The following is a 19,978-nucleotide window of genomic DNA, read 5'->3' as shown; positions in this document are numbered from 1 at the left end:
GCATCTATCACAAGGCTGGCTTGGGGAGCCCCTGGGTACTTATTGAAGGAATGAAGCCCTGTCTTTGTCTGTTCCCCGCTCAGGGATTGCCCAGGCAAAATCTTGTTTTGTGAAAGGGGTAGTGAGTCCCAGAGCAGGACCTTCCGTTTGTCCCGGGGAGGCAGCCTGTGCGTGTCTGAGGAAAAGGTGACAGGGAGAGGGTGTCCTGTACAAGTGGGACACAAAACTGACGCAGGGGCACAGGAAGGTGGGAAGACAGAATCCAGGCCAAATGGGACTGGGGAGCCAAGCCAGTTGTTCTGAGCAAACCGTTTCATGAATCTTCATGGGCCTCTCATCTTGCAGGCCTGCTCGTCTCAGGCAGGTTGTTGGACTGGGCTGCCCCCCAAAAAGAAGAGGCTGTTCCATGCCGCAGGGGCGTGAGGGCAGGGTCTGGCTTCACATCTGAACTGTGGGTATTGAGACTAGCCACCCTTTTCTTTGTAGATTCTGCTATAGAGAATGACTTTGAAACTCTTGCAAAGGCTTGAGGTGGGGGTGAGGGTGTGGACAGTAGTTCTTAGCAGCCAGCCCAGGCCATTGAAGGACCAGGCTGGGGTAGCACATCATAGTGCAGTAGTTTTCATGGCTAGATCTCAATGCCGAGCAAACAGGCAAAAAGTGTGACCTGACCACCACCTACAAACCATGTGCCAAACTGCTCCTACAGCCCACGGCCATGATTGCCCCTGAATGTAGCTCACCTAGGCTGTCAGAGACTCCTCTGTATGTGGTGAGGTTTTGGGTGGCAAATGGGGGCATGATCTCATTTCTGTTGGCATGACTGGAGGGCAGGGCTATACAGCAGTGGCCTGTGCTATGGGCAGCTCAGCTGTGTACCTTTTCATCAGTCCTGGGTTCTGCTGGATCATAATGTTATTAGTGGCCTTGGAGAGTGCCTGGTTTTGGAGTTTCTAGACAGGGCTCTGAAAGGTCTGTGGCATTTCTGGGAGAATCTTTTTCCCTGAAGCTTCCTGACTGAGTTGCCCATGAAGGCCCAAAATATGATGTGAGCTCCAGCCCCAGGCCGTCTGGAGAGAGCAGAGCAGATCCAGCACCGTGGCCACCCTGCTGCATAGCCACCTCCCTTGGCCCATGGCTGCTCAGGTTTAGTTTGCCATCTTTTTCCTATTCCTTGCTTCATAAATGCAGGGCTGTGGTGCTAAGTACAAGTCAATTGTCTTGAGTGTCTCCACTTCCCAGAAAGCTATTTGGCCTACTGACCCTGTTTGGAAGATGCAGATTGGGAGGATGACAATGTAGGTAATAGATGGCAGCACCTTCTTTCCCTTGCCCAGGCCCCAGTCCCAGCTGCCCCCACCAGTCCTGCTCTGGCTCACCACGGGGCCCAATTCAGAGTCCTCTTTTGTTTGGCTTGCACAGAGCAGCTCCAGCTCACCGTTCCCACATGCCAAAGTTTCCCCACCATTCACTGGGAAGGCTGAAAAGCCCTCAGCTAATTGAGTTGGGCTGAAAATTACCATTTCCCTGTGTTCCCCTGCTGCTGAGGACATTTGTGTCACTGCTGTATTTAGGGGGAACAAAGGCCCCCTGTGGGGAGAGCCCAGGTACGAATGTGGGATGGGGGGAATAATTGCAGTCTCTCCAGGTGAAAGCCCCTGTTAAACTTCAGTAAGTCAATTAGGCTTTGCGGGGAGGGCAGAGACCCCCACAATAAACTGTTCCCACCAAGCAATTAAAGAAAATCATTTTAGCTTTGAGGAGAGAAACTGCTTATTAGAAATTTTGTAGGCCCCCCCACTTCCCTACCCCAGGCCCCCTTAGGGATGAAACAACAAAACGCCTTCCTCAATAGAAGTGTTTCTCCTCCTTCCACTCATTGTGTGGCCTGAAAGCACTTACCGTGGGAGGGAAGAGGGAGGGACAGAGACTGGCCTAAGGGGAGAAAACTGCAGGGGCTTAACACCTGGGCTAGTGCAAAATCACAACTGCCCAGTAAGTTTAGGTAAAGAGACCCCTGTGGGCACAGTGTGTCTACAGGATCTGTGTGGAGTCTCCTTGTGTGGGACATGTGTGCCCACAGACCGCTATCTGCTCCTTAGCACAAGTGGAGATGTAATGCAGAGCGTGCATATGCCTGCAGCATCCTTGGGTGCCCCCTTACCGAAGGGAGCAAATGCGGCTGCATGTATGTGTGTGTGTGCCTTCTCAGCAAAGGATGGCAAGGTCAGGACAACCCAGAGGGCATGTACCTCTTCCCAAGGCTGTGACTAGGCGCATGTTCTCTCTCTTCCCAGGGGCCAAATCCCAGCACCTGGGAGTTGAGCCACAGCACAGCTTTCCACCTTGGACAGTTGGCAACTGAAGGCTGAATGGCCAGCAGCCACCTACTGGGCCTGGGCTAGGAGTGATGTGTGGGGAATTGAAGAGTAGACATGCTAATCATTACAGTCTTGCTCCCATATTGTTTGGATGAGGTGAGGTGTGGAGACTCAGCAGTAAAGGAATCAGTGGCCTGGGCTGACACATGCTTTCTTGGTCTCTAGTTTGGCTGATGTGGCTCATGAGAGTCTCCTTTTGGCAAAGCCCTGCCTTCTCCTTTTTCTGAGAAGTAGCACAAGTTGGAAAGATAAGGTGACCTTATTTTATATTATTTGGGGAGGATGGCAGGGAGGGAAGTTGACCTGTGCATCAGTAGTCTATAATTTGGTAGTTTACAGGTATGTATGTATGTGCGTACCCCCAGATCACAGGTAGTGTAGGCATCACGCCCAGCCCTGCCCTAAATCTTGGCACTTTAAAGGAGGGCCTGGTGGCGCTGATGGTGGGCATGGCATTGATTCAGGCACTGCCCTGGCCCCAGTGTTTCCCTGTGGCTCATGATGTGTTTGGCCTTTATTCCAATGTTCCAAAGAGGTGAAATTAAACATCGAGGGGCAGACTTTTCCCAGAAAGCAAATATGCTATGTTATTTGCCTACCAAGGAGGCTTAGGAGGTAGAATTTGGTGCCTACAGACTGGCAGTGGGGAGGTGTGTGGGCTGTTGACAAAGTCCTGAGCAGGAGGATGGAGGAGAGGTTTTATAGAGAGTAAGAGCTGCTTGGAACTTGGAAGTCCCAGAGGGGTGTTGTAGCTTGGAGAGGAGCAGGAAGGGGCAGCTCACTGTGGCAGGCTCTGCATAGTGGCTGCTTGTAAGGAGATGGGACTTCAGAGGAACCTGAGGCTCTGATACTTGTCATGTTTTTTTTTAAAAAAAAAAAAAAAAAAATAGAGATAGGGTCCCGCTATGTTGGCCAGGTTGGTCTTGAACTCTTCGCTTCAAGCAATCCTCCCATCTCGGCTTCCGAAAGTGCTAGGATTACAGATGTGAGCCACTGTGCCTGGCCACTTGTCATGTTTTGCTTCAATTTTTAAATGTGTATATATTCATAGACATATATCCTAAACACATACACATGTGTGACTATTTTATTTTATTTTATTTTTTTGAGATAGAGTCTCACTCTGTTGCCCAAGCTGGAGTGCAATGGCACAGTCTCGGCTCACTGCAACCTCTGCCTCTCTGGTTCAAGCCATTCTCCTGCTTCAGCCTCCCAAACAGTTGAGCTCACAGGTGTGTGCCACCACTTATGGCTAATTTTGTAATTTTAGTAGAGACGGGGTTTCACCATGTTGATCAGGCTGGTCTCAAACTCCTGACCTCAGGTGACCCACCTGCCTCAGCCTCCCAAAGTGCTGGGATTACTAGTGTGAACCACTGTGCCTGTGCCTGGCCACATGTGTGTCTGTTGATGTACTATACAGTGATATGTTTATAGAGTTCTTATGTAACATCTCATGTATTATTTTGATACACCATAATGTGATTTTCCATAAATAAGCTTTGGTTTCCTCGTACCTAATTTCTGATTTACAACTTCAAATGTCTTTCTGATCTGGGGCCAGGTTCATTAAAAAAAAGAGAGTGAGAGGGTTTTGGGGCACACACTTAAGGTGTATGTGTATTGTTTTGTTTTTGTTTTTTTGAGAAAAACAAAATCTTACATGCACTGTGTGAATGTTCTGCTTGGTTTCTCTTGTGTTTTGTGTTTGTGTGCACATGTCACTCAGAGGGATTCAGAAGTAGAATATTTGAGTTTGCTCCTATAGTCAGATTTATTTTTCCCTTGGTTTTTGGGTCATTTGTACCAGGTTAGGGTGGAGAAGAGATAAAAGAAGTTGTAACAAAGGAGTTGCTTGGGGTTACAAAGAAAGATCACAGTCAATTGATTTTGATTGTGGATGTGTATTTTTTAACTTTAATTCTGAAAATTTTCAAAGATAAAGAGAAAAATAGTAAAATTAACCCCTGTGTTTTCCATCACCATCTTAATTACTTTATGCATGCTTTTTTTCCTTTTTTCCCCCTCAAAGGTTCTCCTATCCAATTGTGCATGCTTTTAATTAAAATTAGATGAATACGTGGAAAATATATTTAAATTATCTATCTCTTAAATGCCTGGCACTATGGTTGTTGAAAATGGAAGGGTCGGCTGGGTGCGGTGGCTCACGCCTGTAATGCCAGCACTGTGGGAGGCCGAGGTGGGTGGATCACCTGAGGTCAGGAGTTCGAGACCAGCCTGGCCAACATGGTGAAACTCCATCTGTACTAAAAATACAAAAATTAGCTGGGCGTGGTGGCGGGTGCCAGTAATCCCAGCTACTCGGGAGGCTGAGGCAGAAGAATCGCTTGAACCTGGGAGGCGGAGGTTGCAGTGAGCCAAGATCACGCCATTGTACTCCAGCCTGAGCGATAGAGTGAGACTTGGTCTCAAAAAAGGGGGGAAAAAAAAATGGAAGGGTCTAGGTTGGGCAGGGTGGCTCACACCTGTAATCCCAACACTTTGGGAGGCCGAGGCAGGTGGATCACTTGAGGCCAGGAGTGTGAGACCAGCCAGGAGTTTGAGACCAACACAGCAAAACCTCATCTCTACTTAAAAAAAAAAAAAAAATTAGCTGGGCATGGTAGCACATGCCTGTAATCCCATCTATTTGGGAGGCTAAGACACAAGAATCGCTTGAACCCAGGAAGCAGAGGTTGCAGTGAGCCAAGATCATGCCACTGCACTCCAGCCTGGGCAACAGAGGAGACTCTCTCAAAAAAAAAAAAAAAAAAAAGAAAGAAAAGAAAAGAAAAAAGAAAAAAAAAGAAAGAAAGAAAAGAAAAGAAAATGGAAGGGTTTGAGAGTAAACCAAACTCTGCCCCATTAGAATTGCCCCATTAGAATGAGTCATGTGGTTTCCAGTAGAACATTCAGTCTCATCAGTCCATAAAAAGGGGTTCAAGGGACCAAATTTCTGAAGATCAGGGCCTTGTCCCTTGAAGACTAGACTCCCATCCCTCAAGCAGCATCCTTGTTATTTTCTGTTGTCCAGACCTTCTCCTCACCCCCTACTGGGAGTGGGCAGGAGATTTTCCCTGGCACTGTTCTTGGGCATTTGTATAAGAGAACACCTCATCTCCTTTCTGAAGTTCCAGGCCAGCCTGTGTGGTTCTGTTTCATCTGCTCTCCTAGAAGACCTACCAGGTATTAATTTTGTGGTTGAAGTATCTTAGGCCCCAAGGTGTCCAGTAGAGGCCTGGCAAAGCCCTTTGCTCATCTCTCAGTGAGGACATTCAATTGGGTGAGAAGCTGAGCAGTTACTGGACAGAGGCTCTATATTACTCAGGACACATTTATTGTAACTGACAGAAACCAAATTCAAATTCACATAAATAAAACGGAATATTTGGCTCATGAAATCCAAGGGAAAAGGTGAAAAACCAAGCCAAAAGCAGAACTGAAATACAGCCTTGGGACTAGCTGAACCCAGAGGCCACAGTGCTGCCATGGCTTTATCCTTCTGGGGTGCTCATCTCTTTCTTTATGGTTCTTAGCTCCTTCCTTTCTCCAAGCTGGCCAGCTTATTCCATGAGGCTGCCAAGAGCTCCTGAGTTTGGCAGCTCATTGCTTAAATCAGAGAGAGTGACTGGCTTCCAAAAATCTCAGGCCCGTTTTGGGTCAGCTGTGCATCTCTTGATTAATTAACTGTGGCCAGGGAGGGAAAGTCATGTAAGAACATGGTGGATCTCTCAGGAATCACATATATGGAGGGAGAATGTGGGCACACAGAACAATAGGTGTCTACTAGTTGGATAAAGGCCAAATTACTCCATGATGTCCAGTCCCAAAGTGTCTATGTGAATGGTGACTGAGCTCAGAGACCTTGGCTACCAACTCTTAAACAAAGTGAAGAGTTTGATAGGAACTGTTGTACAGCCTTTGACCTCCTCCCCCTCACATTATTACTAGTCAGCAAATTAAGGATTCCTCCTTTTAAGCTGTTGATGATGTCCTTAGCAAAACCCGCCATATTCTAATGTGACATGCACAGAGAAAGAACTTGGTTGCAGACACCTGAGGTTGTATGAATGAGCAGTGGCCTAGCACCCTCCCAGAGGGGCAGAGAGGGACTGGAACCAAGTCCTGGGATGGCACAGGTCTGGCCTGCCCAGGATTCCTCCAAAGGAAAATGATTAACAAGCTGCATGATTTGGGATTAAACTGCAGGGAGTTGACACGTGCACCAGGGCTTGCTGCTGGCACTCCTCTACAAATGGAGCACTCCTTTCTTGCGAGAGATAGGCTTTACCTATTGTGTACATAGATACAGTAGGTCTTATTGTCATGGATCCTACTTCTGTAGTCCTGCTGTGTATAATTCATGATGCATAGCATCTCTTTACAAAGAGAGTAGTTATGAAGCAGAAGTTTAGGGGGAAAGCACTGTCAGAGCTGCCGGAAAACTGGAATTCTCATAGGCAGCTGTTCCCAGGCTTTCACCACTCAGAAGGCCATCCAGGTAAAGGGTCTCTGTCAAGTCCCGGATGGAGCCAAGATATCGTGTGGTTTGTGCGATAATCAGAATCACATTTAATTCAGCGTGCTGCTAATATGCAACACATCTTTCAGGTAACTTCAAAATGAGTATTTTAATTACCATTCTCCTTTTAATTTCTTAATTTCTGTTTTGTTGTTTTATACATAAGTGATGTATAAATATGTTCTAATTGTAAAAATTCAAACAATTTAAAATACATAGAATAGAAAGGAAAAATCTCCTTCAGTGACCTGTGTTCCCTCCTGTTAGCCTACTCTTTTTTTTTTTTTTGCAGGACATCTAGTATGTGTCATTCCAGATCTTTTCATTTGAAGCAAATAGCAGATATCATATAGTTTCATCAATATGTGTACCTATATAGATATATGGTTCTGCTTTGTTTTAGGCTCACATTATACATTTGTTCTGCAGCTTGAATTAATTTCTTATCTCCCTATGAGGCTTGGAGGTCCTTTCATGTCAGAGCACCCCATCCTACCATGTTCTTTTTGACTGCAGCATTCTAGTTCCACGCCTTACAAACCACAGTTTGTAACCATCCTTCTACTGATGGACATGTAGGTTGTTTCCAGTGTCTTGCTATTACAAACAGTCCTTTGGGAAACATCTGTGTACTTGCCTATTTTTACTTATGGTCAGGTATCTTTCTAGGAAAGACGCTTAGAAAGAACATGGTGGATTGAGGAGGAAGCGCACCGAAAAGTTTTTAGACACCGCCACATTGCCTTCCAGTTAGACCGTATCAGGTTCTATACCCGCAAACAGTGTGTACAATTACCCATTTCCTCTTATCAGTACTGGGTAATATCCATTTTTTGAAAAATTTTGCCACTCTGATAGGTAAAAAATGATATTTAATTTGGGGAGTGAGTATAAAATAGTGATTAATGGGTGGACTTTGCAGCCCACATGGCTGGGGTCAAATCATCAGTCCCTTTCCTGCTAGCTGGGTAATGTTGGTGAGTTACCTCTCTATTCCTTAATTTCCTTATCTGTAAAAAGAGGAGGATGATTTTGCTCCTCTTTTTACAAACCTTTTATACAAACCTCATAGTGACCTTTTTTTTTTTTTTTTTTTTTTTTTTGAGACAGGGTCTTGCTTTGTCACCCAGGCTGGAGTACAGTGCCATGATCTTGGCTCACTGCAACCTCTGCCTCCCACAATTCTCATGCCTCAGCCTCCCAAGTAGATGAGATTATAGGCATGCACCACCACACCTGGCTAATTTTTGTATTTTTAGTAGAGATGGGGTTTCACCATGTTGGCCACGCTGGTCTCGAACTCCTAGCCTCAAGTGATCTGCCCGCCTCGGCCTCCCAAAGTGCTGGGATTACAGGCATCAGCCACTATGCCTGGCTCATGGTGGCTTTTTTTTTTTTTTTTTTTTGAGACGGAGTCTCACTCTGTCTCCCAGGCTGGAGTGCAGTGGCACGATCTAAGCTCACTGCAAGCTCCGCCTCCTGGGTTCACACCGTTCTCCTGCCTCAGCCTCCTGAGTAGCTGGGACTACAGGCGCCTGCCACCATGCCTGGCTAATTTTTTTTTTTTTTTTGTATTTTTAGTAGAGATGGGGTTTCACTGTGTTAGCCAGGATGGTCTCTATCTCCTGACCTTGTGATCTGCCCGCCTCGGCCTCCCAAAGTGCTGGGATTGCAGACGTGAGCCACTGCGCCTGGTCCATGGTGGCTTTTTAAAAACGTTTTTATGAAGGAAAGTTTCAAAATATACAAAAGTAGAATAATTACCAACTCTTGGCTAACCTTGCTCCATTAATCCCTACACACTTTCCCGTCCCATATTATTTTGAAGCAAATATCAGACATATAATTTCATCTATAAATATTTCAGTCTGTACTCTAAAAGATAGTGATACTTTTTAAATGTAATCATAGGCTGGGTGCAGTGGCTCATGCCTGTAATCCCAGCACTTTGGGAGGCCGAGGCAGGTGGATCACCTGAGGTCAGGAGTTCGGGACCAGCCTGACCAACATGGTGAAACCCCTCTCTACTAAAAACATAAAAAATTAGCCAGGTATGGTGGCAGGCACCTGTAATCCCAGCTACTCGAGAGCCTGGGGCAGGAGAATTGCTTGATTCCGGGAGGCAGAGGTTGCAGAGAGCCGAAATTGCACCATTGCACTCCAGCCTGGGCAACAAGAGTGAGACTCCATCTTAAAAAAAAAAAAAGTAATCATAATACCATTATCATACCTAGAAAAATATTATCAAATATGTAGGAATGTCTTGAGGTTTAAGTGAACTAATTGATAGAAAGTGCTTAGAACAGCACTTGGGCACACACTAAATACTATATGTGTTTGTAATTATCTTTGTTGTTTCTCTAATTTGCAATTCTTTTTTGTTTTTTTTTTTGTTGTTTGTTTTGTTTTGTTTTTGTTTTTTGGTTCTTTTTTTGAGATGGAGTCTCGCTCTCTCACCCAGGCTGGAGTGCAGTGGCTCAATCTCAATCTTGGCTCACCACAACCTTTGCTTCCTGGGTTCAAGCAATTCTCCTGTCTCAACCTCCTGAGTAGTTAGGATTACAGATGCACGCCACCACCCCCAGCTAATTTTCTTTTTTGTATTTTTAGCAGAGGTGGGGTTTCACCATGTTGGCCAGGCTGGTCTCAAACTCCTGACCTCAACTGATCCGCCCACCTCAGCCTCCCAAAATGCTGGGATTACAGGTGTGAACCACCACGCCTGGCCTAATTTGCAATTCTTACTAGAGGCTTAACATTATTTCATACGTATTTGGCCTTGTATTTTTTTTCATAAATTACTTGTTCAAGTTTTCACTCATTTATCTACCTTTTTCCCTGTGATTTATAAGATCGCTCTTTCTCCCCCCCACCCAGGGTAGGGAGGAAGTGGGCTCCACGGCAGGGTGCTGGAGGGGTGCCCCTCCATCTCTCTTTTTTTTTTTTTTTTCTGAGACAGGGTCTTGCTCTGTTGCCCAGGTTGGAGTACAGTGGTGCAATCATAACTCACTGCAGCCTTGACCTCCTGGGCTCAAGGGATCAGATCCTCCCACCTCACCCTCCTGTGTAATTGGGACTAAAGGTGCATGCCACCACACTCAGCTAATTTTTTTCATATTTTGTAAAGACAGGGTCTTACTTTGTTGCCCAGGCTGGTCTTGAACTCCTGGGCTCAAGCAATCTGCCTGCCTTGGCCTCCCAAAATGCTGAGATTACAGGCCTGAGCCACCACTTAAACCTCTTTTAATATTCTCAGTATTAATCTTTTGACTATATATCAGCAGTCCCCAACGTATTTGGCACCAGGGACTGGTTTCATGGGAGACAGTTTTCAATTTTTCCATAGCCTCAGGGGTGGGAGGGGGGTGAGTCAGGGTTTGGGATGATTCAAGTGCATCACATTTATTGTGTACTTTATTTCTATTATTATTACATTGTAATATATAATGAAATAATTATACAACTCACCATAATGTAGAATCAGTGGGAGACTTGAGCTTGTTTTCATGCAACTAAATGGTCCCATCTGGAGGTGATGAGAGACAGTGACAGATCCTCAGGCATTAGATTTTCATAAGGAACCACAACCTAGATCCCTTGCATGTGCAGTTCACAGTAGGGTTTGTGCTCCTATGAGAATCTAATGCTGCCCCTGATCTGACAGGAGGTGGAACTCAAGGTGGTAATGCCAGTGATGGGAAGTGGCTGTAAATTCAGTTGAAGTTTGCTTGCCCACCACTTACCTCCTGCTGTGCGTCCTGGTTGCTAACAGGCCATGGACTGGTACAGGTCTGTGGCCCGGGGGTTGGAGACCCCTGCTACATATGGTAATTCCTTTCAGCTTGTTGTTTTTGATGTCTTCTGTTGTGTAGAAGTTTTTGTTATTTGTAGGTTCGGTCTATCTGATCACTACCTTCATGGCTTCAGAATTTTGTGTTTATCTTAAGAATGTCTTTCCAAAATTATAAAACTCTTTTCCTATATTTTTTTTCTTAGACCTTTATGGGTTTTCATATAGTTTAAAAATGTTTATCTCCTTAATCCATCTGGGATTGATATCTGCTGGGAGTTAGGCTTCTAATTTTTTTTTTCAAATGCGTATCCAGTGAACCCTATACCATTTATTGATTAGTTCACTCTTTACTCTCTTTAAAGACCACACTTAGGATCTATTGATTTTCTACAAGTAGATAGGTGTGGCTTTGGATTCGTTATTCTGATCCACTGATCTATTCACCTATTTCAGCATGAATATCATACGAAGTATGTTTTGATCCGGTAGAACAACTTCTTTCTTATTGTTCTTTTTCAGATATTTCTGGGTTATTCTTGTGGTTTTCCTCTTCTAGATGAATTTAGAATCAATTGATTAAGTAAAAATCTTGTGTAGATGGGACTGTATTGAATTTATAGATTAATTGGGGGAGAACTGACAGTTTTATAATCAAGATTTCGCATCTGGGAATATGATGTTTCTAAACTTATTAAACAATTCTATCTCCTTTAGTAAAGTTTTATATTTTTATATGGATCTTTTCTAGTGATTTTTGTTTATTTGTTCATTTTTCTCTTTTTTTTGTTAGATTTATTCTTAGATATTCTACAGTTTTAAAATTATTTTCATGAATGGATTTTTATTTTATTTTTATTTTATTTATTTATTTTTTGAGATGGAGTCTCGCTCTGTTACCCAGGCTAGAGTGCAGTGGTATGATCTTGGCTCACTGCAACCTCTCCCTCCCAGTTTCAAGTGATTCTCCTGCCTCAGCCTCCCGAGTAGCTGAGATTACAGGTGCCCACCACCACGCCCGGCTAATTTATATATATATATTTTTTAGTAGAGACAGGGTTTCACCATGTTGGACCAGGCTGAACTCCTGAACTCAGGTGATCCACTCCCCTCAGCCTCCCAAAGTGCTGGGATTACAGGTGTAAGCCACCACACCCAGCCTGGATTTTTAATTACATTTTGGTTACAATTGGTTATTGCTGGTAGATAATAACACTTGGTTATTGCTGGTATATAATAACACTTGGTTATTGCTGGTATATAATAATAACTAACATCCGTGGGTGTGTGCTATGGGTATATACTGTTCTAAGCATCTTTTCCCATATAATTTTTTTTTATTATACTTTAAGTTCTGGGGTACATGTACAGAACGTGCGGGTTTGTTATATAGGTATACATGTGCCATGGTGGTTTGCTGTACCCATCCACCCGTCATCTACATTAGGTATTTCTCCTAATGCTATCCCTCCCCTAACCCGCTACCCCCTAACAGGCCCTGGTGTGTGATGTTCCCCTCCCTGTGTCCATGTGTTCTCATTGTTCAGCTCCCACTTATGAGAACATGCAGTGTTTGGTTTTCTGTTCTTATGTTAGTTTGCTGAGAATGATGGTTTCCAGCTTCATTCATGTCCCCTTTATAGTAGAACGATTTATAATCCTTTGGGTATATACCCAGTAATGGGATTGCTAGGTGAAATGGTATTTCTAGTTCTAGATCCTTGAGGAATCGCCACACTGTCTTCCACAATGGTTGAACTAATTTACATTTCCCATATAATTTTTATAACAAGCCAATACCTAGGTACTATTATTATTTCTGTCTTATGAAGAAGAAACAGGACTGTAGAGAGGTTGAATAACTCACTCTGGATCACATGATTACTAGGTGGCAGAGCCAGGGGTCCATACCTGCACCCCTTTCTACTGTTGTATGCAACATGCCAGCTACCTCATCTGACCCTGGTATTAATTGTGATAGTTTTTTGGTTGAGTCTTTTGGATTTTCTAGGCAGACAATTATATTGTCTGCAAGTAATTACCATGTATAGCTTGTCTTTTTGCATGCTTTTTGTTGGGTACCTCGTTTTGTGAATATTGTATCATCATTTCTCAGGAAATCTGAACTGGTCAGTTTTTGCTTTAGCACAGGGACACCTTGCCATTTGTTTCTTTTAGGAGCACATAGAGCAGTTGTTTAAGGGGCCATGTAGATGGAAATCCAGTTTAGAAACTCTTCTCCCTGCAGCTCCCAACACCTTATTAAATTCAATAGGATGAATGAACTTATGTTATTCCACTGTACTGAGAGTTTTTGTTTTTTATTTCCTTATTTTTTTCCCTCTCTATTAATTCTGTGCTCCCATTGCTCAAGTTTCTAAGTTTCTGATTCTTGAGTGAATCAGAAACCTCAGGCTTCCTTTTGTCTAGCCTGGGCCAGGCTCTCCTATCCTTGGATAGGCTGACCTTGTACCCTTGGTTAAAATAGACAATAATCATTTTGTGTTTCTCTGTAGGCATTCTCTGGCTGTAGGAATGCACTCCTCCACAGAAACCCTGCTTTGCTGGCCCTTATTTGTTGGAGTTGCATTTGGGGGGCAGGGAGCAAGCAGTAAGAGCTCCAGCCTCTGGACACTATCCAGAGCCTGACCTAGGCACCTACTTGCACCATCCTGTCCTGATGCACTTGGGTTGAGAGAGAGGTGCGTGTGTGTGTGTGTGTGTGTGTGTGTGTGTGTGTGTGTAGAGAATATGTGTGGTATGTGTACTGGGAGAGGTGTCCCAGACCTCTGCCAGCTGTGGCCTAATTGGGAGAAAGAGGCCAGTGGGGCACCTCCCTTCTGACCTGGAGCTTCTTGGCCTAACCTTAAGCTACTGATCAGTCCCATCACTTCAGGGCAAGGTGTGCTAGGGCCATGGTTGCTAACACTAGCTGTACCAGGTCGCTCACCTTCAGGTCTGCCTGCCCTTGGCCCCGAGTCATGGACAGGAGTGTTATGTTGTCTTTTCTCTTATAAAATGTAAATAATGGCTGGGCACAGTGGCTCACGCCTATAATCCCAGCACTTTGGGAGGCCGAGGTGGGCGGATCACAAGGTCAGGAGATCAAGACCATCCTGGCTAACACGGCGAAACCCCATCTCTACTAAAAATACAAAAAATTAGCTGGGCGCGGTGGCAGGCGCCTGTAGTCCCAGCTACTCGGAAGGCTGAGGCAGGAGAATTGCTTGAACCCGGGAGACGGAAGTTGCAATGAGCCGAGATTGCGCCACTGCACTGCAGCCTGGGCAACAGAGCGAGACTCTGTCTCAAAAAAAAAAAAAAAAAAAAAAAGTAAATAATGTGTTTTTCCCTTTAAAAAACAGCACATGCTCATTAAATAATGTTTGGAAAATGAAGAAAATTTAAAAGAAGAAAGAATTGCTTATCATTCTACTGCCCAGACACAATCACTTTTAACATTTTAGTTTTCTTCCACTCTTTCCTTTTCTCTGCATAGGCTCTTTTTTTTAGTAGTTGGAACAGTGCTGTTTGTACTCTGCTTTTTTCTCTTATAATAGTATATCATAAGTATCTTGCTTGTATTATTTGGGAACATCATTTAAAATGACTGTATAATATTCCATTAAGTAGATAGACCATCATTTATTTAACATGCTTTGGTCTTTACCCCTTGAAGGCAAGGCATATCCTCCTTTCCCTATTAACCCATTATGGTTCAGTCATCCATGAAGCTGGCTAAGCTTTTGAATTTAAATTTTATATCTGCACCGTCTCTTTGAGGTAATGGTATGCCATTTGCTGTGTGAAATGGAACTTCTTTTTATTTGCTTTAAACTTTATTAATTCAAGCTTTAGCTAGGCATCTTGTTCTTATTCGGCTTTAGTTTGATAAAAAAAAATTGTGTTTATCTTCCCCTGCCTGGTCTTGCAGCTTTGGTCCTAGGGCCTCCCTTCCTTCTTTCGAAACAGACGCCACTGTAGATGGTAGGCTCCACAAGCATGGCCCTGTCCACTCATCGAGATGTGACTCGAGCAGCCTTCTGGAGCTGCGGTCTAGAGGGCATTCAGGTGGATGTTTCCCCACCTGCAGGGTGGGATGTTTGCTGGACAGATAACAAGATTTGCCTCTTTTTTTTCCCCTTCCCATCACATCTATTTCCTTATCCCTTTGGTGACCCGGGGTGCCCTGTTGGCCGGATCTTAGGAACTGGTTGTCTCACACTTTCACCTGCCTCCTGCCTGTGTCTTTCCCCTTCCTGACTTCTGTTGACCTCCTGTTCCCACTCCACTGGTCCCTCCCTCACAGTGCTGTCACTGCAGCTATGCTCCTGGCTTCCCCTCACCGAGTGAGTTTTTGTGACCTTCGCACTGTATTCATGCTTTGGGACTTACCGCTGTAATGATGTCAGTGGCGGAGGTTAGCAGATGGCGGCAGCAGCAATGAGACCTGACATGTTCTAATGACTCCCTCCTTCCTACCCTTGCTGGCTGAGCCAATGGAGGGACAGGGGTTTCCTTGAGGTATTTAAGGAGGGGGCCAAGGGAAATCGGGGGGCCCCCAGGTGCTGATGAGGCCTGTGACCTTTGCTGCTATAATATCAGTGTTTCACAAGCAGGGCGGTTCTGGAGCCCACTTGCAGCCCATCAAAAATTGATTTAATTGCAATTTTTCCTCCAATTAGGAGCACTGGAGCCTGACTAATTGGAGTAATAGAGAGTAATAAGGCTCAGATAAAAAGCCTTCCTCGGCTGCCTTTGTATCTCGTGTCAGTGCCTGTCAGAGGTCAGAGAGCTTGCATATTCTATTAGGCAGCCTGGCCTTCATTTGTACAAATTAGTTTACCCAACAGTAATTAAAATGCCAGTGCGGGTTGAAGAGAACTGAATACACTTGATGGGCATGTTGGTGAATGATGTGACAGCTCTGGTGGCCTCCCTTGCCAAAGTGTGTCAGCCCAGGCTCAGAGGCTGCTGGGGCCTGGGCCAGCTGGGCGGCTCTAGGCCAGCCACGGGGCACAGCTGCTGAGCACGCCACTTGTGCTACCCCGCCTCAGAGCCACTCAGTTGCTTCTTTCTTCTTCCAGGTGGAGTCATTTGTTCATTTGTCCATTCATTCATTCATTCATTCATTCATTCATTCAATAAGCATTTGAGTTTTCAATATGTGTCAGGCATTCTACTAGATGCTGGAGATTCAAACAAGACTTAACTCTTGAAGTATAGCCCACATGAGAGCTTCTGGGCGAGGGGTGGTATAATAACTTGGGTCTGGAATCAAGACTGACTGGGTTCCAATTCCAGTCCACTAGTTGCTACCTGTGTGAGCTAGAGCAAATTAATTACCTCCCAGAGCCTCAGTCTCCTCATTTGTAAAATAGAGAAAGTGGGGCTGGGTGCCGTGGCTCATGCGTGTAATCCCAGAACTTTGCAAGGCCAAGGTGGGTGAATCACCCGAGGTCAGGAGTTCAAGACCAGCCTGGCCAACATGGGGAAACCCTATCTCTACTAAAAATACAAAAATTAGCCAGGCGTGGTGGTGCGCACCTGTTAACTCAGCTACGGGGGGTGCTGAGGCAGGAGAATGGCATGAACCTGGGAGATGGAGGTTGCATGAGCCGAGATTGCACCACTGCACTCCAGCCTGGGCGACAGAGCGAGACTGTGTCTCAAAAAAAAAGGGAAAGTGGTACCTACTGCATAGTGTTATGAGGATTACATAGGATAATGCTTTCGAAACACGTGCTCAGCACCTGGCACATAGTAAGTGCTCAGTAAATTACTAGTGTTATTAAGAGGGCCTAAGCTAATGCAGAAGCAGCAGGAATCTACTTGCCTTTCAGACTGCCCATGCCCAACTAATTTCCCTTCTTACCTTGCTTTCCTCTTTTCTATGTCTTGTTATTTTTAATCTCTCAACTTGAATACACAAACTCTAACTCCCTGGCATCTTCCTCTGGTGAGACAGGCTTCTATGTCTACTTCTGGAGCCTGATGATAGTCTGCATGATGCCAGGTTTGCCTGAGCTAGGGCCAGGGGACGAGTAAGGCAGGTTGAAGATCTGGTTAAGGTCTGGGACAGGGTGAGAAATTATAGAAGGCTGGCTTCTGGTAAGTGCTTTCTGTTCCAAAAAGAGCTTATGGAGTCAGAATGACTTTTAGACCCTCTAGCTAAGAGGGGATATGTGTACTTGTATGAGTGTGCCTGAATGTGTGTGTTTTGATGTTAATTTTTAGGTGTTGGTACCTCTCGTCTCTTACCTGGTTGTGGTGCTTATGAGGGACTTCTCACTCCCCTAATATTGTATGCATGTGTCATGTGACATTCAAGTTTGAGCCTTTGGTATTTGGGAATTATTCCTTTAGGAAGCAGAGGGACCAATTTCACAGTGCACGTGACAGCTTTCCCAGCTGTGTAGGCCTTGGGCTCTGGAAGGCCCTCTTAGTTCAGTTCTACAAATTTGTATTGAGCGCCTTCTCTGGGCCAGGCACTGTGCTAGACAGTACAGTACCCAAGAGCCTCTAAAGGATTCTGATCTCAAAGGGGAGACGGGAAGATAAACCAAAAATGCCATTTGTCCCATGAGTATGGAAAGGACTAGGAGGATGGTCAGCCTACCTGGGGAGCCACCAGCTCTTGCCTCTGTCTGTTCAGCACAGATTTGATGTCCTTGTCCCTGGAATACCCCTGAGGGAAGAGATAGGACTGAGGGCAAAAGCCATTTGAATTTTCTTTCTTTTCTGAGCCGAGCTGGCTTTTTCATCACTTTCAAACCCAAAATTGAAGTTATAGCAAAGGCCTTTAGTGGGGAAAATTCACTGAGCAATCCCTTGGGAGGAGCCATGGAGGGAATGATACATGTTTTCATTTCATTGATCTCCAAGTATTTACTGAGAGCCTTTGACATGCCTAGCACAGGAGCCAGCACTGTGAGGGATGTGGCGAGAATCTGGTTGAAGACATCTTGCGGATTCAAATCGAACAGGTTATCAGAGCACAGCATTTTGTTTGGGTTAAATCACCTGGGTTAGAGAACTGAGGCCAGTGAGACTGCCTGTGATGCACAGATCCCACCCCACCAGCCCCTTTTCAAAGCGCTTTATCCTGTGAGTCTCAAGGGAGGAGTCTGAGTATGGGGGTAACAGGTCTTGTGTGCAGCCACAGTATTTTAAGTCCATTCATGGAAGCTTGGCCTTTGCTTCATATTCACTTTCTGCACAATGGGAATAATAATGTCTATCTTGTGGGCTCATTGTGAGATGTGACGCACCCTTTGGGTGTTGGAGAGTAGTGAATTCCTTTTCTTCCTCTGCTCCATGTATCTGTTGTACCCTGAGACTGCATGTGGGCACACCCTTTCTAATCTTCTGACTTTGAGTGTGGCTGGTCTGTAGCTTTTGCTCATTCTTCCTAATGACCATGGGAATAAGGGAGTGGGGTGGGGGGCAAGAATGGCTGCAGGTAGTGGGGAGTAGTTGAAGGTGTGCAAAACTGTGTCTGCACCCAGCCTGACCCCCAAGAGTCCTGGGCAGGCCCCGTGGTTTGGGTGTGAGTCCTGGTGAGTGTTTGCTCAAAATCTGCTTGACTGTTGATGGTTTTTTACGGAGTGTTAAATTTGATTAAACTCTTAAGTCCTCCTAAGTGCCAGGAAGACACTCTGCTTTCTCTACCTCTTTGCTCCTTGATTCATAGTGGTTAGGTGAGAGAAAAGGGCAGCTTTTGGAAAGAAAAAGACATTTATAGATGTCACATCCAGGCAGTTACGAAAGCACTTCACAGGAGGCTGAGCGCCAGTGGTTCACACTTGTAATCCTAGCACTTCGGGAGGCTGAGGCAGGTGGATCAACTTGAGCCCAGGCGTTCAAGACCAGCCTGGGCAACATAGTGAGACCCCTGTCTCTATTTAAAAAAAAAAAAAAAGGCCCTGTACAGGTTATGAAGGTGAGGGACACTCCTCCTGGCGGCAGATGATCAGGGCCAGATGTGGGTGGGCCAGAATAGAGGAGGATAGGAGTCCCTGGGAAGGGGATTTGCATCCCCACCCCACCCTCATCCCTGCCACTCCCACAGCTCTGACCTCCAGCAGGATTAAAGTTGCTCCCCTCTCTATTGATTTACCTTGATGCTAATTTAGGCCTGCGGCCAGTCAGAGGCCTGCCATAGGCCTTAAGAGACGCCTGGCGGGGCGCGTTGGCTCACGCCTGTAATTCCAGCACTTTGGGAGGCCGAGGTGGGCGGATCACGAGGTCAAGAAATCGAGACCAGCCTGGCCAGCATGGTGAAACCCCGTCTCTACTAAATATACAAAAATTAGCTGGGTGTGGTGGTGCATGCCCGTAGTCCCAGCAACTCGGGAGGCTGAGGCAGGGGAATTGCTTGAACCCAGGAGGTGGAGGTTGCAGTGAGCCAAGATTGCACCACTGCACTCCAGCCTGGTGACAGAGGGAGATTCCTCTCAAAAAAAAAAAGAGATGCCTGTGTCTGTGCTGGCGCCCTTCACCTGGCCCCCACTGCTCAAATCTGGAGAGTCCAATTGCCTGCTCGAATGATTTCCAAGTGGCTATTATGTTTCCAGCCCAAGGTAATTGGCTTTACCAGTTATTAATGGATTACCCTAAATAGAAAAATGTTGTGGGGGGAGGAGAGGGCAACACCTTCTGACTTTGTAGTTTGGTTCTTCAGTATCCACTGGCTGCTTCCCAGGCTGGCAGTCACTTGGGGCATGGCACAGTGGCTGTTTTGGCACTCCCACTCTATAGTTTAGTGGCTGCTGGCAGCCTTGAAGAAGCTAGGATGATGGGGCATGTCCCTGGAGGAAGTCTTGGCTTGAGTCATGAAAGCCCCAGGATAGCTCCTATGGCCTTTTTATCAGCCTAGGGCTGAAGAGCAGACACCTGCCCTGCAATTTTTATTGTAAATCAGTGGTTTGGCCAGTGCCTGCCCTAACATCTCCCCCATCAGCAACTGGCAGGCCAACCTCCCCACCCCAGCTAAAGCCACTGGCTTCTCCAGGGCCTTCTCTGTGGAAATCCATCTCCTCACTGACATGCTTGGGATCAGAGGAGCCACAGGTGCTGGGCTGGGCCACAGCAGACGGGCTGTTGCCCCCACATTGCTAATGTGTTATTAGTATGTCCAGTCTTCCTTCCCCCCCGATGAAAGACATGCAGGGACATGGCCCATTCCTAACACCACTCCTTTCAACTCGCTTGCTTGCTGTTTAAGTTTCAAGCCCAGGTTTCCTGAAGGCTTCCCCTCTCCACCCTAACAAATCCTCTAACAAG

At 45.6% G+C, this 19,978-nt stretch overlaps 1 protein-coding gene across 3 annotated transcripts in view; it reads left to right on the top strand.

The window, feature by feature from the left end:
- Positions 1-19,978, top strand: part of FBXW4 (F-box and WD repeat domain containing 4) — an 85,651-nt gene that overhangs the window by 49,556 nt on the left and 16,117 nt on the right. The gene's annotated exons all lie outside the window — the stretch shown is intronic.

The sequence above is a fragment of the Pongo abelii genome, chromosome 8 (genome assembly GCF_028885655.2).
Source record: "Pongo abelii isolate AG06213 chromosome 8, NHGRI_mPonAbe1-v2.0_pri, whole genome shotgun sequence".
NCBI lineage: Eukaryota > Metazoa > Chordata > Mammalia > Primates > Hominidae > Pongo > Pongo abelii.
This window is presented reverse-complemented; position numbering and strand designations above follow the sequence as displayed.